General features: G+C 38.4%; 1 pseudogene across 1 annotated transcript; it reads right to left on the bottom strand.

The window, feature by feature from the left end:
* Positions 1–8,680: 8,680 nt before the first annotated feature.
* LOC306872313 (atrial natriuretic peptide receptor 1-like) lies at positions 8,681–25,942 on the bottom strand (annotated as a pseudogene). Its single transcript has 26 exons — positions 25,587–25,942; positions 25,153–25,242; positions 24,903–25,048; positions 24,357–24,478; positions 24,112–24,262; positions 23,948–24,032; positions 23,601–23,736; positions 23,353–23,439; positions 23,105–23,248; positions 22,220–22,298; positions 21,021–21,120; positions 20,665–20,757; positions 20,451–20,512; positions 20,250–20,371; positions 19,132–19,203; positions 18,892–19,041; positions 18,576–18,728; positions 18,281–18,459; positions 14,735–14,868; positions 13,373–13,404; positions 11,749–11,849; positions 11,022–11,090; positions 10,758–10,932; positions 9,410–9,508; positions 9,137–9,228; positions 8,681–8,728 (listed from the first exon to the last, which is right to left on the bottom strand). The product of its transcript is annotated as an atrial natriuretic peptide receptor 1-like (transcript).
* Positions 25,943–26,937: the final 995 nt, after the last annotated feature.

Here is a 26,937-nt window from a genome sequence, read left to right as displayed (position 1 = left end):
TCCTCGTTTGTTCCAGCCCCTTTATAAGTCCTCAGTTTCCCTTAAGTCTTCGTCTAGTCTTAAAGTTACGTTTTATGCTGTTAACCTTGCGTCAGCTTCTGTTTCATTTAATAAAGTTATATTTTGTTTTATACTCCTCGTTCTCCTGTCTCCCTGGACAGCAACCGTTACAGAAGACTAGACCAATAACCGAAGACGACATCGACGCTCATAATGCTTGAGCTTATTCCCGTCGTCTGCGGGGGATCGCGCCACCGTTCACGGCTCGCCCCTGCCCCTCGTACCTGGGAGAATGGGTCACCGTTCGCGGCGTCCGCTAGTCTGCCGTTCTGGGGAGAACGGGTCGCAATACGCCGCTTCACTAGACCCGCGTCCCAGGGGAATTTTAAATCATCTGCGGCGAAGAGGAAACCGCCGACCTTGGCGTCGAATGTTCCGTCCACGGCGATGAAGATACCGCCGTGCGAGGCGATGAACGTTCCGCCCGCGGCGAAAGTGGTTCCGCTCCCCGCGGCTAAGATGGTTTCGCCACCCACTAAGTGGGTTTCCCCAACACTGAATGGGGGTTTATTGGATGAGGCACTTCCCCGGGAATTCTCGGCTCCCGTCCTCTCCCCAGTACACGCTCGCCCACAGTGCCCTCCCGTGCCTGCTCCTCGCAAGTGCCCTCCAGTGCCTGCTCCTCGCAAGTTCCCTCCAGTGCCTGCTCCTCGCAAGTGCCCTCCAGTGCCGGCTCCTCGTAATAGCCCTCCTGAGTTCCCGCTGGTCCCGTCCAGCCCCCCTGAGTTCCCGCTGGTCCCGTCCGGCCCACCTGAGTTCTCGCTGGTCCCGTCCAGCCCACCTGAGTTCCCGCTGGTCCCGTCCAGCCCACCTGAGTTCCCGCTGGTCCCGTCCAGCCCACCTGAGTTCCCGCTGGTCCCGTCCAGCCCACCTGAGTTCCCGCTGGTCCCGTCCAGCCCACCTGAGTTCCCGCTGGTCCCGTCCAGCCCACCTGAGTTCCCGCTGGTCCCGTCCAGCCCACCTGAGTTACCGCTGGTCCCGTCCAGCCGTCCTGAGGTCCCGCTGGTCCCGTCCAGCCCACCTGAGTTCCCGCTGGTCCCGTCCAGCCCACCTGAGTTCCCGCTGGTCCCGTCCAGCCCACCTGAGTTCCCGCTGGTCCCGTCCAGCCGTCCTGAAGTCCCGCTGGTCCCGTCCAGCCCACCTGAGTTCCCGCTGGTCCCGTCCAGCCCTGCGCCTCCCGTGCGCCCTCAAGTGTCTGAGCTGCAAGAGCGCCCTCAAGTGTCTGCGCTGCAAGAGCGCCCTCAAGTGTCTGCGCTGCAAGAGCGCCCTCAAGTGTCTGCGCTGCAAGAGCGCCCTCAAGTGTCTGCGCTGCAAGAACGCCCTCCTGCGTCTCCGCTGGTCCCGTCCAGCTCTCCTTCGTCTCCGCTGGGTCTATCCAGCTTCGCGCTTCCAGAGCGCCCCCAAGCGTCCGCTCCTCCAGAGCGCCCCCAAGTGTCCGCTCCTCCAGAGCGCCCCCAAGCGTCCGCTCCTCCAGAGCGCCCCCAAGAGTCCGCTCCTCCAGAGCGCCCTCAAGAGTCCGCTCCTCCAGAGCGCCCCCAAGAGTCCGCTCCTCCAGAGCGCCCCCAAGAGTCCGCTCCTCCAATGTGGCCCCCAGAGGGGAACTTTCCCAAAGAAATTTTGGGGGGGGGGCCATATAGTCTCAGTCTGTGTGGCCAGGCCAAGGGCCAAGGCCACGGAGCACCCCGATCCGCCAAGGCCGCCCGAGGACCCCGATCCGCCAAGGCCGCCCGAGGACCCAGATCCGCCATGGTCGCCCGAGGCTCCTGATCCGCCATGGTCTCCCAAGGCTCCAGATCCGCCATGGCCTCCCGAATCTCCAGTCCTGCCATGGCCTCCCAAGGCCCCGGATCCGCCATGGTCTCCCGAATCTCCAGTCCTGCCATGGCCTCCCAAGGCTCCGGATCCACCCTGGTCTCCCGAATCTCCAGTCCTGCCATGGCATCCCAAGGCTCCTGATCCGTCCTGGAGGCTTCCCTGTCATATCCTGGTCCTGCTCCAGCCTCCAGGACGCCCGCCCCCCCCTCCCCGATGTTACTGTTACGGTGCGGGACGCACCTTCCGGGAGGGGGAGATACTGTAACATATCTGTTTCTGTTTAGTTTCCTTTCTGCCCTTATTTGGTTTTTCCTGTTTTAGTTTCTGACCTAGTTTTGTTAATTAGTTATATTCATCACCTGTGTTTGATTCAATTACCTTGTTTCCTCGTTTGTTCCAGCCCCTTTATAAGTCCTCAGTTTCCCTTAAGTCTTCGTCTAGTCTTAAAGTTACGTTTTATGCTGTTAACCTTGCGTCAGCTTCTGTTTCATTTAATAAAGTTATATTTTGTTTTATACTCCTCGTTCTCCTGTCTCCCTGGACAGCAACCGTTACATCCATCCATCCACTGCAATATGAAATTTTTTAAGACACATTGTATTCAATAATACTTTTGTTAAAGTTTTGTGATTAAAGCTTAAAAGAATGCAATGCATTATAACACAATAGAAAATATAGCACTTAAAATTAAGTATTAAAATTAGGAGGAAAAGGTCCACCTTCCAGAAAATAAAATGTGTTAAGTTGAAAAATCCATTTTAGTTTTTATTGAATATTATTGGGACAATATAATTTGTGTAAAAATAATACAAATTATGTAAAATACAGCTATTTAATCAGGCAAAGAGGCAGTATAATCATTTTGGGCATTGTATTGTTATTCATAGCCTCACAAAAAGTGTTGCATAAAATGCATATTCTGCATTGAATTTTTTTAAGTGAACAATAACTATAACAGTCCTTGCCTTTTACTGGCTGAATAAAGCAGGATATCCTTCAATCTGTTCCAGGATGTTTGGGTTAAAACTCTCCTGTTCTGTTGCATCTATTTAACAAGAACAATGATCTGCATCAAGTATTTAAAACTCATGGTACTCATGGCAGCCGCTTATCAGGTCATCACAAATGAAAACAGCCCACAGTTGTGGAGTGGTCAGCAGGGAGAAATTGACAGGCTCTGGAGATTGATGGGACGTTTGTGGAGCCGGTCACAGGTCATCGAGGAGAGCCCAGGGCCATCCAGGCACATCTCCTAAAGACCCTTCTCACACAACACTGCCGCGCTCATACAATATGAGCTAGCCCCGCCTATAATTACTCATCCAATACTGTCCACAACACGTCAGTGCCAACTAGGCAATAAGCCAAAACAAACACACTGCAGAAACTGTTTCTACTGTAAGCATGACCTGTATGTAGCTTATATCAACACCGACACAACAGGGTGATCACAAGGAGGAAGTAACCCCATCAGCACTTTCAATGCATAAAACAAATCACCCATTTGGGGTCTTGGCTCATTGTAAGAAAGCACCTCTCAGAGGACAATGATCCGGCTTCCGTGACAAGAATCTTAACCGGAGGGAAATTGTTAAAGTGCTCTTGGATGAGTGCTGTTGCTACTTAAGGGATGTATTATATACTATATTACAGGAAGCAGGTTAATTAATTACAAGACAAACATGATTATCTTTGAATTCTGAACAGGAGCTCGCAGTGTACCTTTAAGTAATATAAAATGCAGTATTCAGGAGGAATTTGAAATTGATTTATTATATACTATATTACAGGAAGCAGGTTAATTAATTACAAGACAAACATGATTATCTTTTAATTCTGAACAGGAGCTCGCAGTATACCTTTAAGTGATATAAAATACAGTATTCAGGAGGAATTTGAAATAGATTAAGTATTCATGAGTGATTAGAGTCAAAATACTTAATTTTGGAATCTTTCTCGAACTGAATATGTTTGTATTAAAATCTCTGGGGAAAAAAACTAAATCATTCCAAAAGCGTTGCACAAATAGTGGCATATCAGAAAGGGAAAAAAGAAAACTTATCTCATAAGAATTCTATCAACACCTACTGTATAATGCTGTGATTAAAATTGGGTGTTGAATGTACATTATAGGGTACAATAGAACTAAATGGGCCTATAAAAAACATCTGGTAAACAAAGTATGAAGACATGTTACTTTTTATTAAATATTAATAGAAAAACATAAAAAGAAATGATTAAAAGCTGCCTTGATTAAAATATGTAAAACAAAAAAGCTATTAATCAAGCAAAGAGACAGTGAATTTATTGATTTGTTATATATACAGTGGTGTGAAAAAGTGCTGGCCCCCTTCCTGATTTTTTATTTTTTTGCATGTTTGTCACAGTTTAATGTTGCAGATCATCAAACAAATTTAAATATTAATCAAAGATAACACAAGTAAACACAACATGCAGTTTTTTAAATGAAGGTTTTTTTTTATGAAGGGAAAACAAAATCCAAACCCACATGGCCCCACAGTGAAAAAATAGAGTAATTTTTAAAATAGAGTAATTTTTTTCAGGATTCTTTGATGAATAGAAAGATCCAAAAATCAGCATTTATCTGAAATAAAAAGCTTTTGTAACATTATACACTATACTATTCAAAAGTGTGGAGTCGGTGTTATTATTGTTTTATTTTATTTATTTTGGAAAAGAAATGATAGAAATTAATAGTTTTATTTAGCAAGGATGATTGATCAAACGTGATGATAAAGACATTTATAATGTTACAAAAGATTTCTATTTCAGATAAATGCTGTTCTTCTGAACTTTATATTCATCAAAGAAACCTGGAAAAATCAACATCATAATAATAATATTTTTTTTATTTTTTTTAGCAGCAAATCAGAATATTAGAATGATTTCTGAAAGATCGTGTGACTGGAGTAATTTACATTTTAAAATATATTCAAATAGAAAACAGTTATTTTAAATAGTGAAAATATTTCAAAATTGTACTGTTTTACTGTAGGCCTACTTTGGATCAAATAAATCCAGGCTTTCTGAGCAGAAGAGACTTCTATAAAAAACATTAAAAATCTTAATGTTCAATAAATTTTGACTGGTAGTTTATAGGCAACTTAATTTTTTCTCTTATTTGTATCTTTTAATTGGCTTACAAATCAGATACACTGCTGGACAATAACCAGTAATAATGATTTGTTTATATACTACAAACACTTTTTTTGTCCCCGCGTAATCTAAGCCCCTGCTCACAAGGTTACAATTTCAGGTGGATTCATGTGATTCGTATGGAAACATACAATTTTTACAAAGAAATTAAGCATGAAAGTCCATAAGTAGATTGTACAGAAACATACAAATGAGCTGTTTGCATTCATACAAATTAGCCACTAATTCGCTAAAATATAAAATACTTGCAAACTGCCTTGAGAGTGTTAAAGATTTATCCTTCATCCCCTAAAACGTTTGTGTTTGAAATGAAGATTATCTGCAGGAACAAATTCTGGCTAAGTCTAGCAAGTTTCCCATTAACTCCAAAAGTGCACAGACAGCAAACTGATGGAGCTTAAAACATACCTTGTTTATTTCCTACTGACAAAACTCACAGCAATGTCTTGTCTGTAAATTGTTTGTTTATGACCCCTGTGATAAGGGGGCAAAGGTTACCAGAAAGCAAGGAAGCAGTAAAGCCGATGTGGACATTCCTTTTCAAGGACAGTAATTTGTAGACTGTTAAGACTGAATCTGGAGTTTTTAGAGGTTTGCTGTCAATATGGTACATCAGTTAAAGGCTTTTAGTGAAAGCTCCAGTGGCAATGCAAGATAGAGATGACTGGTTAAAAGCCAGAAGGCGAATGAATCACCGAGGGTCAACTGGAATGGGAGTGCTATTAATGTAATGGCCTGCTCTCAGCAGTGTCCATATAGGTGAAAGATTACAAAATACAGTCCAACAAAACTGCCCTGTGGTAGAATATACAAATATTTGAATAATTGAAAAGGGAAATATCATATCTTTTTGCCTATTATTTTCCATTTCATTATGGTGTCCAATCAAATTTGTGATTAATATACAGACAAATATATGAAAACACTTTGATTTTGATATACACTACTGTCTACACCAGGGGTTTTCAAAAACCAACCCGTTCTCATCAATCTGCGTATAAATAACACAGCTTTACACTTTCCAATTGCGTATAATGGCCATTGCCTCAACTCTCATGCAAATTGTGCCCATTGTAAGTAGTCAGAGTGTTTATATCAAAGTTTATATTAAGTTCATTTTTTTATTATTAACCTTAACAGATTAACAGTACCTTAACAGTCTCTTCCCGTTCTAACAGTACATGATATCTGTCCACACCTCAGAGTCTGCTTTTCTTTCCATGTTGATTTTTATTGAACGCATCTGTCTAAAAAGCAAGAGTCTGGAAATGCTAGTTTAACTTGTCACATGACAAATCAGATCTTCAGTTAATTTGGCCAAATCAGAGTCCGGCAGCAGCACTAGCGAGTGCCCTCAGCGCAGATGAAGAATTCTGCCTTCAAATACAAGCAATAAAGCTTGCTGTAAAGCCCCAGCAAAAGTAATTACTGTAATTAATGTCTCCGGGGGAAATAGTAAGGGGATATTTGAATTATTTACTAATAAACTAGTGTTTTCTGTGTCAGTGTTGCAAAGATGAAGATGATGATGATCCTTTCTCGCCATCTCCTCATTAGACGCGCCTTTAGAGAGAAGTGCATCTTCACGGATTATGATTATAATGAAAGAATTTTATTTAGTTAGTTAAGAAGTAATTTTCTATAGATATATTTATTATATCTGTGAGGCATGTATTTGCTGACTTTCGGTTCATTTTTGTGAAGCGCTCCTGTTCAAGACGGCAGAAAGCGCATCATTGTTTTCTATTTTATAAAAGCAGACGTTTTGTTGATATTTTGAGTGCACACAAATAAAAGTAGACCCTTTACAGTTCCGAATGATGCATTACTCTTATGAGCAAAAAATACGGCGTATTTTAAGTTGTTTCTATTGAAAAAAAAAATGCAATTGATTGCGCTGGTGCCTCCATGTCCTGCACTTAGCTTTCTAGCTCTCCGCACAAACTATTGGATACAGCGCACATTTATCTAGGTTTAACGTTTAAACATTGATATATGCTTGAACTGTTTTAGTATATCTATAGATTTTATTTTAGGCAAGTTGTGATGATATGAGAAGGCTAAATTTATCAAACATACGCTATGAACGGCCCGCCGGTCTGCCGCTGGCCGCTTGGTCTTTACTTTAAGAAAGAAAAAAAACGTAGGCCTATTTAAAGAACAAAAAATGCTCCAAACGTTTTTTTAAATTAACTTAATAAAAAACAAAACAAATATATAATCCCTTTGCTACTACATACAAAACTGAACTATTTTAATAGCCGAAACATAAGCCGTTTTGGGAGAAGAAAAAAAAAAAAAGATGGGCTCGGGTCGGAAATTCTGACAAGCTGTCGGACATGGGCTGGGCTAGGGCCTGAGCGTCTCGGGCCAGGGCCGGGCTAGGGCCTAAATTTGAGGCCCGTGCAGGGCTCTACTCGGCCTCTATCTTTCCGAGAGATGTAAAGAATTTGTTGTTTTCGTTCCTTCATATGCATTTAATCCATAAACTGTCTGTCAAAAGCATTTCCCATAACGTACGGGTTGAGTGGGGCACAAATGCGGGGTTAATTACCACTATACAAACATTTCCACATGCTAGCATAACGGAATTTACAAAATTTCCTATTATTTCCTTGCCATATCATCACTAGGCTATATAGAGAAAAAAATATTTTGAAGATATAGCTGAACATTTATTCAACCATTGCAAAAGTACATTTCTAGCTGAAGTAAATTTGTCATCTCGGTTTTTAGGGTTTATTTAAAATGAGACACGTCTGTTTATTATTTTTACAATTATTTTAATCTCCAAACTGTTTGGGATTCTGCTTCTCTTATGCTTTGCTAAAAAAAAGAAAGAAGTGAAGGTATTTTCTGCGCTGAATCCCGCGATGAGTTTAACAACACTCCAGTGCAGATTACAGTCATAGCCACACCGGAGTGAGCGCATTTATTTTTTTTATGGACATATTTCATAGACTCATTATCGTCTGTAAATGAAGAAATTAAAACGTAAATATTAGTAGTGAAATTTTACAGTGGTACTATAAAATAAAATGGCTATTTTTCTTAAATACTTAATTTCTGCCATATTATGCTTTTAATTAAGATTAAGCTTATGTCAATTGTTTTTTTTATCTCAAATATGTTGGTGGGTCTTGAAATAGATTCTACTTGTCTAGGTGGCTCGTGGAATGGAAAAGTTTGGGAACCCCTGGTCTACACTACTGTTAAGTTGTTGTTGTTTTTTAAGTAAAAAAATTTACTTTTATTCTGCAAGGATATATTAATTTTGGTCAAAAGAAGCAGTAAAATCGTGTTTTGAATTTTGAAAAAAAAATTGAAAAAAAAGTTTCCACAAATCTTGGTTTTCACACAAATATCAAGCAGCACTAATTTGATAATAATAATGATTTGGTGTTCAAGAAACATTTCTGAATTATTATACTAATAAACTATATTAAAAAGGAAAACAGTTATGTGTAATATATACCAAAACCACCAAATATTTATACTTAGAAATTAGATTATTGAACTAAAATACCGCAAACATGCAAAACAAAGTAGAAATATAGTGTTATGTACTCTTTAAAAAACCTTTTTTTCTTTTTTTCACGTTAAAATGTATTTAAAAAAGGGATCTGGTTTAGTAGTCCTCTCCCAAAAGCCAGTATGTCCTCATCCAGCACTTTCCCTGAAATGGAAGAGAACAGGGAGGTGAGAGCAGTTCCGATGCTTTACAAAATTGTTGTTAAGAGGAGGCTATTGACCTCTATTTATAGGTCCTTACCAGCTGTGACTCGTTACCGAATAAATATTTCCACTCTTTCTGAAATGATGTTGCCATGCATACACAACTTTCTGGATATTAATGTTTACAGCCGTGATTGCAGTTATGAAGTCCTTTTATTACACTGTGGTTTTGTAACACAATGGATGTGTCACTGTTAGTGCTGGTAATTTTGAAGCACCAATCCTAAAATAAATATGTGTGAAAAGAATCAGCTGAGCGAATGGGATTGTTGTGATGTGGTAAGACAGGAGAGATGAAAGCAATATGATGCTTTCTGAGGTCAATGTCACAGTGGCAGAAAATCTGCACCTTTATGTGAATGTCACCTCGCAGTTCACAGCGGAAAGTCCTGAAAGTGTCAAGGAGAGACTTGGTGGAACTGCTCACATGGATCCTCAGTGCTAAAAGGGAAAAATAAAAGGATATGATGTCTGCCTCTACTATTACATAATTAAAAGCCAGTCAAAAAAAAGTGCTGAGGTCAAGGCAGGGGTCAGATCAATCGCATGGGTTTCATTTAAAATGCTTCTCTGACATATCTTCCTAATCTGCTGTCAGTACATCCTTCATGAGTGATTTTACGTAATCCATATGTCTCTATCCTGGAGGCAGTGCTCACAGTGTCTCCAAATAAACAGTAGTGTGGCATTTTCAGACCCACAACCCCTGCGACACAAGGCCCTGTAACAAGCATAATTATTATTATTGTTTTTTAATGATTCTGTATTTTTCCACAACCTTTAGTAGTTTTAACAAACACATTATAGAGTTTCTCCTTTTCCACTACTCAGCCTATGCTTTGTGTGCCTAAAGTAGCTCTTTAATGGTAACGCTATGTAATAGAATGTGTAATGATGTATTTTATTTGAATTTTTCTTATGTGGCATAAGCCAAGTTGGCAAGTTGAAATCACTGCACAAATGCCTGAGCAGCATAAACAGTACTCTGATATGTAAATTGACCAAATCAGAGGGAATATACAAATGCGTCATTGGCTTTCTATTGAAAACATATCTGAAAAAGGGGAGAGAGAGAAGAAATGAAATGTACTGTATTAACAACCAGTCATAATCAAATGTATTTATGAGAAGTAGTCCTCCAAACCATCATAATGTACAATCTGTTCCATCTGTTTCTTACAGTATATTCTGCATAATTTTATGCATGCTGATATGTTCTTTTATTTGCTATACTTTTATATTGGATTTTTATACATAGAGAGGATTATTCATTTTATTTAATTTTTATTTTGTTTTCCATTTTGAAATATTTTAAAATGTAGTTTATTACTGTGATGGCAAAGGTGCATTTTTAGCATCTTTACTCCAGTCTTCAGTGTCACATTATCTTTCAGAAATCATTACAAGATGCTAATTTGGTGCGGAATAAACATTATTTATTTACTTAAATTGTATTTCTTTATTTATTTAGTATTACTATTATTATTATTTGTGGAATCCATGATATATTTTCTTTGATGAACAGAAAGTTCAAAAGAACAGCATTTATTTATACATCCATCCATTAATTAATTCATTCATTTATATTATAGTAGTATTGATGTTATTTATTGTATTATTATTATTATTTTACAATCCTACTTTTTAATTATATTGTAAATTTCTATGGTTGGAAAATCAAGTGGAAATATGAGAGGTATACCAGACACTCAAAGTGGAATGGCAACTTGAATTTTTTACCAGTACAAAGCTTTGGGGGAGGATGAGGAAAATTTTAAAATGTGTTTTTGGCAGACAAAAGATATTTGCCAACCTAGCTCTTGAACTACTGCTAATATTGGACACCCCTTGTATACTTGTTTATATTTCAGTTAAAATAGTCTTTTTTTGTGTGATTGATCAGGGTCAGTGAAGGCCAGTGAATATACAAGAATATCACAGCCAAAGAGCTGTCACCATCCAGTTATTAACTGAATGAACTCCAATGCGGACCCTCAGCTGCTGCTCTGGTACGTGTGGACAGTAGAAGCTCCTCATGCCCTGCACTACAGCTAATGACATTCTTGCTATTTCTTTTGCATGGTCGTCTCCATTTCTTGTAGGCAGGCCAGACATTACCATGTAGGCATCGCGAATGGTTTCTACCTGGATACAGCAAAGGACACATGAAGCAACCCATTTCCTACAATGGCTAAAATCGTCTCACATGATGGTGAGGCATTCAAATTATGTATCTTATAAACATTGTGGTTGTCAATGATATTGTCGAAGTATGTATACAGGTCATTCAGCATATTCACTACCTACACCAAAGGAAACAAGTGCGGCCAGTTTATAGCAGTCAGCTTAAGGATACAGAAACAGAGATCAAAGTTTCTGTAAGGTGACAATAGTTTTCCGTTGTGGTTCAGCTGTGGGCTTCAGTATGGTCCAAAAATAATCTCATGTGAATGTATTATTTCCACTTTAAGGCTCAGATGGGTTAGCGAGCCAGCAGCTATGCTAACAGTATAGCCTGATATTCGTGACAGAGTAGAGTTTTTGGCACTTGAGCTATGTCACCTAGTAATGTCAGGAGCTCTTATGTGACATATGAAATGAGCGTACGTAGGTATTTGATCTTACAACAGACCCCTACACAAACAAACACACACACACACACACACACACACAGGCAAATGCATCATTTAACAAGTGTAAGGTATTTCAAAGTCTTGACTTGGACAACAGAAGACAGCAGCTCCTTAAACCTCCCCAAATAGCTCTGGACATATTTTTAAAAATACAATCAAAATCTGAACAAATGACCCCACACAGGACCTACATGTTTTTTTTTTAAAAACACTGCAAATTGTTGTTTTTTTTTGTTGTTTTTTCCGAAATGCCTGTAAGGCCTAACCAGGAAGTACTAGGCATAAACATTCTCTGAGATGCTGTTAGAGTCTCTGCGCCTTTCATCACCTGCATTGGCACGAGGGATGCTGACATGGCTGTGAAGCCTTCAATGTCATTGAAATAGATGGTGACACAGTCGTAAGTCTCTGCTCTCACTGTCTGAGCAGCTACACATTTTAAAAATTCAAGAAAAAAGACCGGCATTTTTCAAAGGCAGGTATCAAGTGGAGGGCTTGGTGATGATCACTGGTCTTGTCACGTAGGCTTGTTAGGCCAGGTGAAAGCAAGTTTTTAGCAACTGAAGTGTTGTGGTCAAATTCAGTGAACAGTCGTGCCACTTTTGCCTGCACTATATCAACAAGAAAACCTACATCATATTCACTATGCATACAATTTAACCAGGTGTTACCCAAGTTCACCCAAAAATAAAAATTCTGTCATCATTTACATCATTACCTTCATTACCCAAAACTGTCATTCATCTTCGAAACACATTTTAATGCATTGGTCTCAAACTCAAGTGCTGGAGGGCCACAGCTCTGCACAGTTTAGCTCCAACCCTAATCAAACACACCTGATCCAGCTAATCAAGCTCTTCAGGATCACTAGACACTTCCAAGCAGATGTGATTTGGAGCTGGTTGGAGCTAAACTGTGCAGAGCTGCGGTCCTCCGGAATTGAGTTTGAGACCACTGTTTTAATGAAATCTGACAGATTTCTGTCTCTCTATTAAAATATGGTAAACAGAAGCTCACCGAGCTTGGCGCACAAGAACAAATTTCAATTTGAGCTTCAATTTTATATATATGTGCATTGATCGATTTTTAAATGTGAATAAAAACTTAAATAAAAAGTGATAGTATATCTTCAGAAAATTTGTATTAAACAGCTTGATTTATATGGAGGATATTTACTGTGTCTTTATTTGAAGTGTCAAAACTTGGAGTGAATAAGTGGAGGGATGAAAATCAAATATCTTGATTTCTGTTTCGAAGATGAACAAAAGTCATGTGGATTTAGATCAACATGAACGTGAGTAACAGATGACAGAATTTTCAGTTTTGGGTCAGCTAACCATTTTCAATGTGCTGAAACAGTACAGTATATCATGTTTAAATTAAGTCATTTCCATTATTTTTAGTGCAAATATACTTCTGGTATATATAAATCAGGTATTAATATAGATTTTGTGTTAATATAATGAGATGGTAAACATAATTTTAAGATGTTTGTGTATATTTTCATTGCAGCAATAATTCATCAAATGACAGTCAAGTGCATTTTAACCCAAGCATATATCCAGTTTTGCAGAATTGTAAATTTTAAATTTGCGATCAGTATAAAACCTTTGAACATGTTAAGCATTAAAGGGATAGCTCACCCAGAAATGAACATTCTGTCATTAATTACTCACCTTCATGTCGTTCCAAACCTGTAAGACCTTCGTTCATCTTAGGAACACAAATTAAGATAATTTTGATGAAATCCGAGAGCTTTCTGACCCTGCATAGACAGCAACACAACTACTACATTGAAGACACAGAAAGGTAGTAAGGGCATTGTTAAAATTGTCCAGAGAAGAAATTGTTGAATAAAGTTGTTGTTTATTTTCTTTGCACACAAAAAGCTTCATAACATTACGATTGAACCACTGATGTCACGTGGACTATTTTAACGACTTCCTTAATACCTTTCTGAGTTTTGAACATGGTGGTTCTGTTGCTGTATATGCAGAGTCAGAAAACTCGGATTTCATAAAAAAATATCTTAATTTGTGTTCCAAAGATGAACGAAGGTTTTACAGGATTGGAACGACATGAGGGCAAGTAATTAATAACAGAATTTAATTGTTTGGGTGAACTATTCCTTTAAGGCCAAGACACAACAAACCGACATGAACAAATAGCAAAAACATAGCTGACTATGGTCAAAAAAAACAAAAAGAAAAAACAATCTTGACTAAAGCCTGAAGCCAACAGCCAACTAGTACACCTTGTACCTGCGTGAGAGGAAATAACACTCCATACCAGTAGTCTGTATTCATCACACAAAAAGGCAAACTGGAAGAGCCAAAAAAGCAATCTATGTGTGTCCTCTTGACTTTGCGTGCACTGTTTTGCTAAATTGAACAGCCAATTAGTGCAGGCTCTCTCACCAAGAGATGGTCCAACAAGTGGAATATACTGCAAAAACTACACCAACAGGTGCTCAAAGACAGGTGGACGATGACAAACCTTCAGCTTGATGTGTCATTACCATAGACTGTAAAAAAAAATGGACGTAGTGTCCGTGACGTCACTCGTAGGTTTCTGAAGAGCGTTTTTGAAGCCTAAAGTGGGCGGAGCCGACCGCCGCCATCTTGGCAACGCGTCACTCCCGGATGATCCAAAATGGGCAATGAGGCGGGACGTGGGCGGAACTGAGGTGCCTGGCTGCTGAAACCACGCCCGCCTACCTCGTCGACGTATTGGCGGTTGAACTTTTCCAGAGCTTTCCAACTTACTCAAGGTAAATTAACCTGAAACTACACAACAAAACTTCAAATAACTGAGGTAACGTGACGGCTAACAGACAGCAGATCAATCAGAAGAACGTCAATCAACCTGTCACTCAAGTGGCCACGCCCTTAAATATGCAGAAGTTTAAGGCTTAATATAATTTAAATGGATGAGTTATAAAAAAATTCACCCCCCTCACAGTTGTCACGAAGGGCAAAATTAGCTATATAGACCAAAATAAATTTTTGTACCAGGCTGTAAACATGTTTTTTTCTACTGTAAAGTTGGGCATTTTAACATGGAGAGTCAATGTGATTGACTCCCTTTTGGAGCCAGCCTCCAGCGGCTAGTCGATGAATTGCAGTTTTAATCACTTCCGTGTTGGTTTCACTAGAGGGAGCGGGAGGTTGCCGCTTGGTCATTACCTATATGCATATTTACTTTGCAAATCAAAGAATGGAAAAAGGAAGAAGAGTTTAAAAGGAAGAAATTAGTTCTAGGTATCTTTGGAGCAGCATTTTTAAATTTTTTTTGGTCATAATCTGGAGTGTTACCATGGCAACATCTGCGTGAGCAGTCCCTCTGCTCGCTTCTTCTCTTCCTGGAGTTCAGTGGTACGTTCACTGACTATCTCCTCCAGATTACATGCATACTGCTCCATACGGGACAGCAGGTTATGCAGAATGTTCTCAAACCCCATGTGCGCACACACAAATGCTCAAAATGCGCAAAAATATTTTTTTATTACTACTATTAACTAGCTTTAGCACTATCACATTAAAGAAGCAGTAATTCTTTATTGTCCCTTCAAGGGCCATTTGCTGCAAAATAAACATTTATCAGTGCACAGTACACACAACACCATTGTTTTTTTGTCTACCTGATTAAGCACTGTCATTTGTAAGTGTAATTAATGATCCTCTGTGTCCCTGCCCTGTTATTCTTTATTACCTCAAAAGTGCTCATTAGTCACAACTACCCTCATTGAGAGCTGAAGCAAGCACAAAGAGGAAGAAAGTGTAACTGTAGCAGTGTCAAGACAGCATTAGGTTGGGAAGGAGAGATAGCTGTACACTACTGATGCCTCAGCACTGCTTGTTTGAAGTGCCTTTAATCAAACTTATCTCAATGTTAACACTGACTTCACTTGGGAATCTTACTCTGCAAGTGGGGAAGATCGTATCAGCAGAAAGTCTAATAAAAGTGCAGTCTGGAAAGGACCATAAAAGTCAGAATGTTAGTGGTTCTCTTTGTTTTGGTCTGTGGTATTCAGGTGCCAACTGCCAACATGTCATTGTTTTATAGTGTACTGTATATGATGTAAAATAAAAATGCTGAGTTCAGTTGAGTAGCTGATTGAGATAAATAAATGAGTACTTGTACGAAATAAATATTACCTTTATGTTAGAAATGTAGTATTATTTATATACTACTATAGTATTTGTTAATATTTTAAATGTGCTTTTATTTTCATAATTTCAGTTAGTTGAAATGGCAACATTTCTAATTTTCTAAGTTTAAAGGGATCATCGGATGCCCATTTTTCCACAAGTTGATATGATTCTTTAGGGTAAAACTTCCCAATGGTAGTGTAAAAAACACATTTTCAAAATCAGCTCTGTTTACAGCAAGATGTTTTTTAATCCATGTTGCTTTAAATGCTAATGAGCTCTGCTGACCCCGCCCCTCTCTTCCGTGGAGTGAGAGCAGTACTGTTTACTTTAGCCACGAAACTGGCTAATCTAGTACATTATTAGAAAAGGCGATTTGCAAAGATTCATAAAAGACCCTTTTACTCACTTCTGTAGATGAAGCTGGATCACGAATGATTTGCACGAACATAAGACCTATTCGCACGGGATTTGTATTACCTGGTGACCTCTAGTCATTTGTAATAATTGCGGATATTGTCTGTGATCTTAATCCCGTGCGAATCGGCCCTGTCTGTAACTTGTAAAGTAAAAATTCCCCCGCAAATGACCTACCATATTTCTCCGAACACCGAGGTCCTGTGATAATATTAGTCCCGTGCGAATCGGCATCTCTGTGATTTGGCCAGCATTTGGCGGGTCATATATAATTTTTCAAGGTTTGTGTTTCCTGTGCGTCTTTTTATCCATCTTTTGCAAAGAATGGAGCTGCGTTGGAGTGTTTGATAGTATTTTGGGTGCTGTCATATCGCTACACCATACAATTTGCAGAAAGAGAAAGCTGAAAAGTAATCGCGTTTGGTCTCATACTGTATCGCGTATCTTGTCAATGTGTGCACTTGCTTGGCCATTTTTAGTGATTAATAGGAAAGTGGGTTCAAGCGCCAGCAGAAGGCAATGAAATAGTGTAATGAAATAGTCTTTAAGAGAAGCAGTCTATCAGCGGAAGTTAAAATCAGCTCGTAAGTGTATTTACTTGTCTCAGTGTTTAGCGCAGATGCCGTTGCTAGGAAACGCTTATTTTGTTTACTGTGTTGAGTTGCTGAAATCGCGTTTGGTCTCATACTGTATCGCGTATCTTGTCAGTGTGTGCACTTGCTTGGCCATTTTAAGTGATCAATAGGAAAGTGGGTTCAGCTGAATTCTAATAGTGATTTGTTAGATAGGTATAAAAAAGGTTATTATACCGCGGTGGGGTCGCGGCAGCCCTCGTGTGAAGCCTTCTTAGTGTGAAGACCAAAGAGTGTAAAGACCATCGACTCTACCGAGCTAGGACACCGGCAAAGGATATAAGTATCGCTTTTTATTTTTATTTTATTTATTTTTATTTTTTTTCCCTTTTTATGTTTACTATTGTTGTATGCATTTGTCAGTTTTATTTAATTTCTGTATTTTCTTAAATGGGTGTGTATAGAGTATTTACAGAGTGTTAACTTTTAGTTTTAGTTACTTTTTCTTATTTGTAAATCGCTTTGGATAAAAGTGTCTGCTAAATGACTAAAAGTAAAGTAAAAGAAAAGGTTTAATGTGTTACAAAGAAATCAAGCATAAAGCTTGAGATATTATTTTAACCTGGTGAAATGTAAATGACACGGGCACAAAACTATATTAGTTTCTTTTTTCTTTTTTTTAAATCCATCTAATTGGACCATATAATGGGACTCTCAAAGCCTTGACATCCCGGTATCCGGGAGATAAGTCAATCATTTTGTGTAAAATCACAGGCTTCGCTTATCCCGTGCGAATGCACAACACGAAATTCAAATGTGGGGGGGTAATTTCAAAATCACACATGGTCCCCAGATAAAACTAATCCCGTGCAAATAGGGCTATAGACATATTTAGGCAGATTGGGGATCAGCACATTCACTTCAAAGCGAAAGTAACGTTAAACCTCTGTGTCTTCAGTGGCTCAGATGTCGGGAGTAAATGACGACTTCTATATTCATTATTACAGCCAACAAAAAAACACCTCAATCACTTAATCTGAGACATCTTGTCTTCCCCTGCACCGGAGTCGACACAATGGCGGTCAGACTGTTTACAGCTCACTCAGTTCACTCGGGGCGGGTCTAAGGTAAGACGGCCTTGTCAATCATTGTGGGAGCGGTCTGTGCAGAACTACGTCATTCTGACAGGAATCTCAGAACAGCCTGATTTGAGAGAGGGGATTTTAAAATAAAAAAAACACTGTGATTTTTATAATTATAGGATGGATGTGTACACACACTTCCAATACACATTTATGCTAAAACAACTTGAAAAGTGAATTTTGCATCCGATGACCCCTTTAAGATAAAGTCTTTAATATTTTAAGATTAAGTTTTTTATCTAATATTTATATCTTAATTTAATTCAGGTTTATTTTTTAATTATTGTAAATGATTTTCAATAGGTTTAATTAACAATTAAAACACTTATATCCATAGATAAATGCACACACATACAAACAGAAGATCGGATTACTGATATCCAATTTATGAAGCTGGTTCTTGATTCAATTAAATGTAATTTCAAAGCATCTGAATCAGTCAATTGCGCACTGTAAAAAGTTGTAAAAATCAACTAGACTTGCAGTATATTGGCTATATTGACAATATAGTGTAAAAGAAATGAGAGATAGACATTCTAAAATAAATAACATTATTGCTCTATGTCTTGCTTCATTACTGACCCCTTAGGACATAGTTTCTTGATGGCAGTCCTGAGAGAAGAGAAGTCTGGTCTCTCTGCAGGTTTCTTTTTCCAGCAGCTAACTATGATTCCCTCCAGTTCCTCTACACCCTCCGATGGGTCTATGTGAGGCCTCAGTGGGCTACAGCCTCTTGCCCTGACCCTCACCACAATCTCTGAAAAACAGACAGGGAGAGAGTCACCAACACTCCTGTACAGTTATCCATCTGAAATGGTTTACCTTATGAAAAGAGGCTTTTTTAGAGAGAGGGAGAGGAGTGTATTAGCATGCCTCTAGCACTGAAGTGACAGTTGGGGATGTAGAAAGGCCCTCTACGATATACTACCTCTTGAGCGATAATGGCAAAACTGTAGATGTCACCTTTTTGAGTACCATTAGCTGACATGGACTCCCTCAGCAGCTCCGGTGCTCTCCACAGCAGAGCTTAAAATGAAAATGTTTTTTCAAAATTTAAACAAAACGATCTACACTTTGCGTTTATGTGTGCAACATATTTGTGTTTATGCATTGAGCTCTAATTTAATTATAGATTTTTCATCCAAACAAACATTCTTTTCTTCTTAAAAGTTCTATATTTCTAGTTTACAAATCCAGGGCTCTGCTCTGACTCTGAACGCCTGACTGCATTAAATCCAAAATCAGTGACCTTCAGGACAAAGCGGCTGTCCACAACACAGCTGGATGACGAGAGGCGACCGTCACAGTGCAGAGGACTGTGGTGCAAATAGTCCATGCCCTACATCAAAGTCAAAATTTATCCATCACTGTTTTATATTCTACAGTCAACGAAAAAACAGTTTAGACTATAAAACACAGACACTTTGACCTTTACAATATCTAGCATGAGGGAATTCTTGAAAGTCCAGTCCAGCTTAATAGACTCATTCTTCAAAATGTCCTGCAAATTTTGGGGACAAAAAACTTTTGTTACAATGGCTATTGTTATGAGCCTTAATCATTTGTTTGTTTCATTATGCCCTCTTGTGTTCTCTCTGTGTATGTGTATGTTTGTGTTTCAGATGGGCGGTTCCCTGAGATAATTTGCTGGAGGCTGCGATTGGTTCTCCTCCACAACTGACCCAGATATAAGGACTGCCCCAAACACTCAATGGAGGCCATTATTGTGCCGTCGTGTGTGACTCTGTAGTTTGCCTTTGTGCGTTGCCGTCGTCATTCCTTTTAGTCTTTGGGTGTCTTACCAGAGAGATAGTGTGTGGGTGCTTAAGATTGTAATTCTGTGATAGTTTAGTTTTTGTTTTGTTTCCATTTTGTGATATTCCTTGTTAACTTGACCCATGCCTGATTGACTACGAAATTGGATTCCGATTGTGAATTGTTTACTGCTAACTTGTATATATCTATATATAAGTTTTTAAAGTAAAATAAGTTTTTGGTAAGTTAAGGGTGGACAGTTAAGGACAGTCAGAACACTATTCTTAAAGTAATAAGAACATGGTACTTTTTCAGTTTACCCAAAAATTCAGTCATTATTTCACATCGTTCCAAAACTGTAAATCTAGAATTTTGTTTTAAGAATATACACAGCTCTTTCCATAAAGAGAGTAAATAATAACTATTTATTTTTTACTGGTGTACTAAAAATGGAACAATACTTATGACAACTCAGAACGCTAATCTACTACAATGCTTTCTGGAATTTTAAAACAAAATAAGGTCTGTGGTAAACTTTATTTGAAGATACATTAAGTTCTAACACAAACTATATTTCAAACATTAATTTTGTAGCTGCTTTTTTTTTTTCAAATGTATGCTGCAATATATTTCCTGTATAAGGATTACAACCATTGTCCCAGTACTTGCACCTATTTATTCATAAACCCATTATTAAAAGCCATTATTAAAAACCCATAAGAAAATCCTGAAGAAATACATAGTTTGATAGAAATGCTGATAGAAAAGAAACAATTATCTGAGTAATAGCACTTGCAGGCTTCCTTTAGGGCAGTACTCTGTAAGAATGAAGGGCTGAGGGGTCTCCAGCACCGCTCCAATAAATTTACAAAGGTTATAGTGGGTCAAATCTCTGCACTGAAGACACAGAGGTACTGATTGAGGTACATCATATCACCGACATATTGTATAAAAAAATTAAATGCATTTGTCAATGTTTTAAGCAGAGTTTACATGTTTGAGTTGCTCAAATGAGTGCTTCTTAAATTCATAAAGCAAACAGAACAAATTGTCCCCTGAATGTGAGGAGGAAAAAAATTATTTAACTATGAATCGTTTTATTGGGCAACTAATTCGTGCCCAGTGTTTTGTAGCATAAATTGTCTTCTACATAATGTCGGAATGCAGTGACGTAAATGTGTAAGCACTAATATCCCAAATACTTCACTTTGTAGACTGCGGTTCTGTGTGCCGATGGCTTGTCTTTCATGCTGAAAATTATAGACTCCAAAGAAGCCTGAATGGGTTTGGATCTGTGGGACTGAACCACAAAGAGGTGAATCTAGATGTAATAGATTCATTCATAGCGCATGTAGTCATTCCATCTAAACAAACCACAATTAAAGCAGTAATGATTAGGAGCTAGAAGTGGGTATCTCTTTAGATGACAGTGTCTATTACATTAATTATACGTAATATTTCTGTCTCACAATTGCTATTATGTTCTTGCATTACAAAATAAAGTAAATTGTGGGCCAGAAGAATTACTTAATCAACTTGTAATGCATTAAATCCTCTCAAAACCTTTGCTGGCACGGTTGAGGAGTGATGCTCCATCATTAAAACATCATCAGTATTGACTGTCCACAGCATCTTGGAAACTTCCTCCTGGAGTTTGAACTTCCTGGTAATAAATATCAGTTTAATCTGAAGACTGTAGAAAATCTAAGGCCATATTTCTACAAAGCCAATAAATCCTGAAAAACTGAAGAACAGCAGTGGAGCTGATTGAATAAGAATAGCATTTTTGGGCATCAGCTCTAACGTTTCAGCTCAATTTAGTCTGGCGTGAACTATAAAATCAACAGAATGTTTTAACATAATTGCAGTATAACATGCAAATCTTACATCCAAAATAAATGAAAATGGTGTAACTAGCAAAAACAAATCTCCTAGGGGGGAGTATAGGGTACAACAGGGCAAAAGAAGCCTTTGATATTATTTTCATCTAAACCACTAGATGGCACAAAAACATGGATTAGCACTTTCCAAAACATCCGCTTTTCAAGATGCACATGTATATTTGTCTGATATTTGACGCGATCGTGCACAGCTGTGCAAAGTTGATTCTGTGCTTACTTGAGCTATTTTTTTTTTTTTTTTTTTTTGTATGTTGTAGATTTATTGGTGATTGGTGATGAGTTTTTGGCTCAAGGTCTGCATATAAAGTCACACCAGAGGTGTTCAGCTGGGATCAGGACTTGGCTTTCTGCAGACCAGTCAAGTTCTTCCACACTGACTGAATCAATCATGTCTTTTTGAACCGTGCCTTATACACAGAAGCACTGTCATGTTAGAATAGAAAAGGGTCCTGTCCAAACTGTTGCTATAAAATTAGAAGCACACAATTCCCTAGAATATCAGTATATGCTTTAACATTAAGATTTGTACTTATAGAAATTACTAAAGTAGTCAAGCATGTTCATTAGAAGGGGGTGACCCAATACTTTTGGCAATATAATGTATTTGTATCAATACCGTGGGCCTTTTACTCCATGCTGGTGGGCTCCTCTTGCCACCTCATACATTTATAAGATTTTTAAACAAAATAACTTGATTTATTTTCACACAAAATCTATTGATCCATTAATGTTCAATACAACGTATATATATTTTAAGGTGGGCCTTTAGCCCCGTTGTACCCTATGCATCACACCTAATTTCTACACTTGATTCAGCATTGTTAATATTTAGCAGTTAAAAATACACACTTTAACTATTACCTGTATAAAGCACAGATTGCAAGGGTCCCTGTAGCCTCCAAGCCAGCAATAATCCCCAAAGAAATCAAGAGTTTTCTCTCTGAAAATAAAGAACACACATTTGCAATCTGCAGGTCTGCTGGGTGATTAGCACTCACTTGGTGTCAAAATGCAACTACTACGTCCATTTATAGAATTATGATACAGCAAGACTGGAAGACACCAAGGGTAATTCTGTAGGAATGCAATATGAAACAGTCACATCCAGTCACCTTTGATAAAAGTATTATATCTGATTGCATAAGTCTGTCCAGACTTTATTACTTCGACCTGTTAGCTTGAGGGCGATTCAGTCAGTGAATAGCTGAGTAATCTATATTGCCACAGAGTTGGACATTTGGATCTTGCAGGCATTGGTACATAATTCAAGATTTTTCTTTCCCCCCATTTTTTAATCAATGATAGGGTATGGGGCAATGCCAAAAAAGATGAAAATGAAGGGGTGAGAAACCAAGGGCAGAGTGGTGGGGTGTGAATGAACGTGTATGGAGCAACGTTGGGTATCTGGTGCCCCCTACTGGAAACAAAGTTACAAAGTTACTATAGCCTTTAACTGGCGCCTTTACAGAGCTGATAAACAGAAGTGCATGAAGACGCTTCCGGGCCTAATATCATGTTGCTGTGTGTTGTTATCGCACTTTCAAGATTAACGAATGATGGACCATAAAATGCATTAAACCTAGAGGCCATGAAAGTCCAAACCCCAACCCATCATTGAAAAACATGCCTTTGCCACAGACTTGACATTTCACAAGTGTCACGAAATGTGCAAGAAGTTATGTATTATGATTATGCAGAATTGTTGCCACAGTCACGTTTTTCCAATGAGCCTGGGTTGCCCAATACCTAGAATGAGGCAGAGTTCTCCATGAAAGCCACAGTCTGGAGAGTCTTTGGGATGAGTTGTCCGTCCTCCATGCCACTTGATTTGAACTCCTTGTGCTGCCTTATAAGTCCCAAAATAGTTTGCAATGACCTGTGTGGAGAACCCTATGACTCATTTGACAAATGCAATTCAGAATAGCAGAGCAGTTTTCACATGGCTTACACTGGTTTGGTTTAGATAGTAAGCATATGCTAGTGGCTCATCTGACACTGGTTATTACTACCTTGGAATTGTTTCATCATGTAATTTAACTCACGGTCTCCACTTGCATCAATAGTTACATCTCCTTGAATACCTGTTTAACAAAAAGTCACAAAGCATGTAACCAGAAAACAAATCAAAACCAGAAATATGCTCCTTTTAATTCATATTATACTAAATAATACAGCATTGCATACGCACATGTAATCTTAAATCCAGTTGGGAATCACTGGATATATTTGAAGCTCTACAAACCTGTAATGGTTCTGTTCCACATTCGTCTAGTGATGGCTAAGCCATCATATGGGTTTTCTTTTTCTGCCAAAGTTTTGTTTAATGTCTGAGCATACAGCCAGACACTATCATGGGCTATGGCTGCTAGGAATGACACCTGTGGAATTAAAACAATTGAAGTCACAATGAAATAACTTAAAGGTTGTGCTAAAGCATCATCTCACTTGTATAGTGATATTTAAAAGCGAACTAAATTTCCCATCACATGGCTTTCCATCCATTCAACCACATGCCCTCGCACCAAAATTCAGATGTGGTGTCATTGACAATAAACGCTATCTTTGTTGATGTGCATAATAAAAGCAAACCTTTTCATTATGAGCATATGTATAGCCAAAGTCTATTTTGGCCACTGAGTCATATCCATCACCTGAGAAAGAAGAAAACCATGTACTATAAATAGAAAATTACATCATGTTCAGTAATGTCTCATTTTATGAGCACAGTCATTGATTTTGTGGTTACATAATACATACCTTGTTCCCAGTCAAAACTGCCAAATAACACCTTTTGCTTGTATGGCTCGAAACAAAAGAAAACAAAATCTCCGTTGGTGAGGCCTTTCTTGTGAGCTTCAATTAACAAACTGCGGACCACCTTGCTATGTGCTGACGTCACAATAACTGTATAGGCAAAAGGACACAAACAATAGTTTCATTGTTTAGTTTCTCACAGCTTTTGGGAGAGCAAATTTGCATCAGATGGGATTTTTCTTACTGCGAGAGACTTGAGCCACCTCAGTTAAGACCCAGGATCAGGTCGACAAGGATCCTTGAGAAAGAGAGCCATGGATTTCTTGATACTTGGCCACTGTGATGTTATTGTGCTCTGCTTGATACCTTTCGAGAATTTTTTTTTTAATAATTCTAAGATGAACTTCTTGACTTCGTAATAGTAACTATATATTTTTTTATCAACAAGACATTTAACTGCTATATACTTATATCAAATGTGAACTGTCACACAGGGAATTCTGGTAATGTCAATTTACGCATTTTTTTCCAGTAAATTATTCGATTACTTGTTCGTTTTCACATCTAAAAAACAGTACATTTATATGCAAACTGTACATAAACCAGTACAGTTCCTTTTGGTGCAATATTTTTTTTTGTACTTAATATATACTTATATATACACATTATACTTAAAAATCACTTTTACCATAAAAATTACTTTTTATTTATTTATTTTTACAATGCAGTTTATAATAAATGTAAATATACACGGATTTTACACCTCTCAGTTTCAAGGTATATTACATACCTGATCCCCTCGATGGGAATAGCCCAGGACTGTTTATTGTCATAGATAATGCCAATGCGCTGCCAGCCAAACTGCTTACAGATTTCCACAAAGAAAGCCCCTAGTTTAGTAAAAGGTCCAAACACTCTTGTTAAGGTTGGATAGGCCTGAGTTTAAAGGGGCCAAGAGAAAAGGACATTTAGCAACTGAAAAGCAAAGTGCATTTTAAGACATAAGTGTGTCCATTGTAATATACGCATTAAAACAGACTTTTCATATCTAGAAACTGTTGATCTGCACATACGGGGCTGATGACAGCAATGTTCCAATAAGCTGCTAGTTTAGCAGTCACTGCACAGACCTTAAATAAGAATTATCAACAGATGATAATGCTCCATTTCCTACTCAACGAACATTTGATAATCCTTCGTCTTGTAATGATGATATCTTGTGACAAATGAGATTATAACGACTTTTGTAATTACTTTTTGATAGCCCTTCATGCGTTAAAAGTCAATTTTAAGCTTTAATTGGAAGCGTGTGCTTGTAGAAGACGGATACCTTAATTTTGAGTCTGAGTAATGATATGAGTGAGTGATTGTTATTTTTGACACGTTCCGTTTAAAAATACTTTCCGCTGTATTTTATTATTTATTTGTTTTGACCTTCAGTTGTCTTGGAAAGGAAGTTAATACAACCACATACGTTTGAGCAAGAAGGTCCGATGAAAGCACTGTATTTGTGTCTATGGTAAAGCATCGCAATTTTCCCTGGGCCACGTAGGTCATTGCATTTGCAACATATTACATTTAAGATGGTATATAAATATTGTGGATCTTGCTTTTCTACTTGGTACAAGTACCTCACTGACCTTGCAGAAGGTCCGGGCTGCTGTTTACAGAACTGATCCCGACAAGAGCTCTAGCCCCAATCCGACCAATACTGAAAGGAATGGAGGTGTTGGGCATCGAGATCAACAAGGTGAATCTATCACCCAGACTGAGAGCAACCAGGGTCATCAAAAAGAGCAGTGAGACAGGAAGTCTCTCGGAGTGCTTCATTACCTCTAGATGGCATATTAGTCCAAATTTATATTCATATTTTTCAGTACACACGAATATATATTTGTATATTTAAATAACTACCCATGTAAGCAAACTGTGTATAGATATACAGTATGTGTTTGAATAGCTTCTAATTGTCTCATGTGCTATGTACATTAAATAAGCCTGGAAAACTATTAAATTAAATTACTTACCACTCATTCCAAAAGAATAATTCCCACTTCAACACAGTGTTTGAACAAAATGATTCAAAAACAAATAAAAAAGGGACCTTGCATCAGGAACTACCTGTATCGTGGATGGAAAAAGTATCCAGTGGCAAACTGTGGCCATATGGTTTTGCTCTGAATCCAGCCATCCACGACAGTGATCTCCCCAGAGTGACTGTAAATCAAGAGGCTCACATTAATACTGCTCTGTATCTCAAGCTCTGGTGTTCCTCTGACATTTGTTTATAGCTAAACAAGCATATGAGTAAACACTGGTCTACAGATGTCTTTGGGAATTCTCATGTCCATGAGGACTGAAAAAAACATGTTCGTCTGTCAATGCTTTGAGTGATACTGTAGCATATGTTTCTGTTTACATGCATAAGGGCTCTTTTCAAAAGTGCATGTAAGCATAAACAAGGATTTGTTCATATTGAATAATGACAAGGATGTAAGGTTCTAAAATAAACTGGTATTTTCTAATGTTTTCCAACTTTCTGTGTTTTAAAGAAGAATAGAAAGACGAATATTAATGTATGCACATCAGCCAGGTCAGGAACAAGAGGTCAAAAGGTTAAAGTAAAAATAAGATAGTGTCACCCCCGGCACACTGGCACTGGAGGCTTTATATCGTGGGAATGGCTCTAGTGTGTATGCCAATTCACAGGCCAGAGAACATTTGAAACCTTTCTCAGTACAAAAAAGCTGAACGAGAGAGAGATAAATGTTGTGGTCATTTTCCCCCTTAAATATGTCTGCCTATAAAAACAACAAAATTTGTAT

Source organism: Barbus barbus, assembly GCF_936440315.1.
Source record: "Barbus barbus genome assembly, chromosome: 7".
Classification (NCBI taxonomy): domain Eukaryota; kingdom Metazoa; phylum Chordata; class Actinopteri; order Cypriniformes; family Cyprinidae; genus Barbus; species Barbus barbus.
The sequence above is the reverse complement of the archived record's forward strand: the minus strand, read 5'-3'. Positions and strand labels throughout refer to the sequence as shown.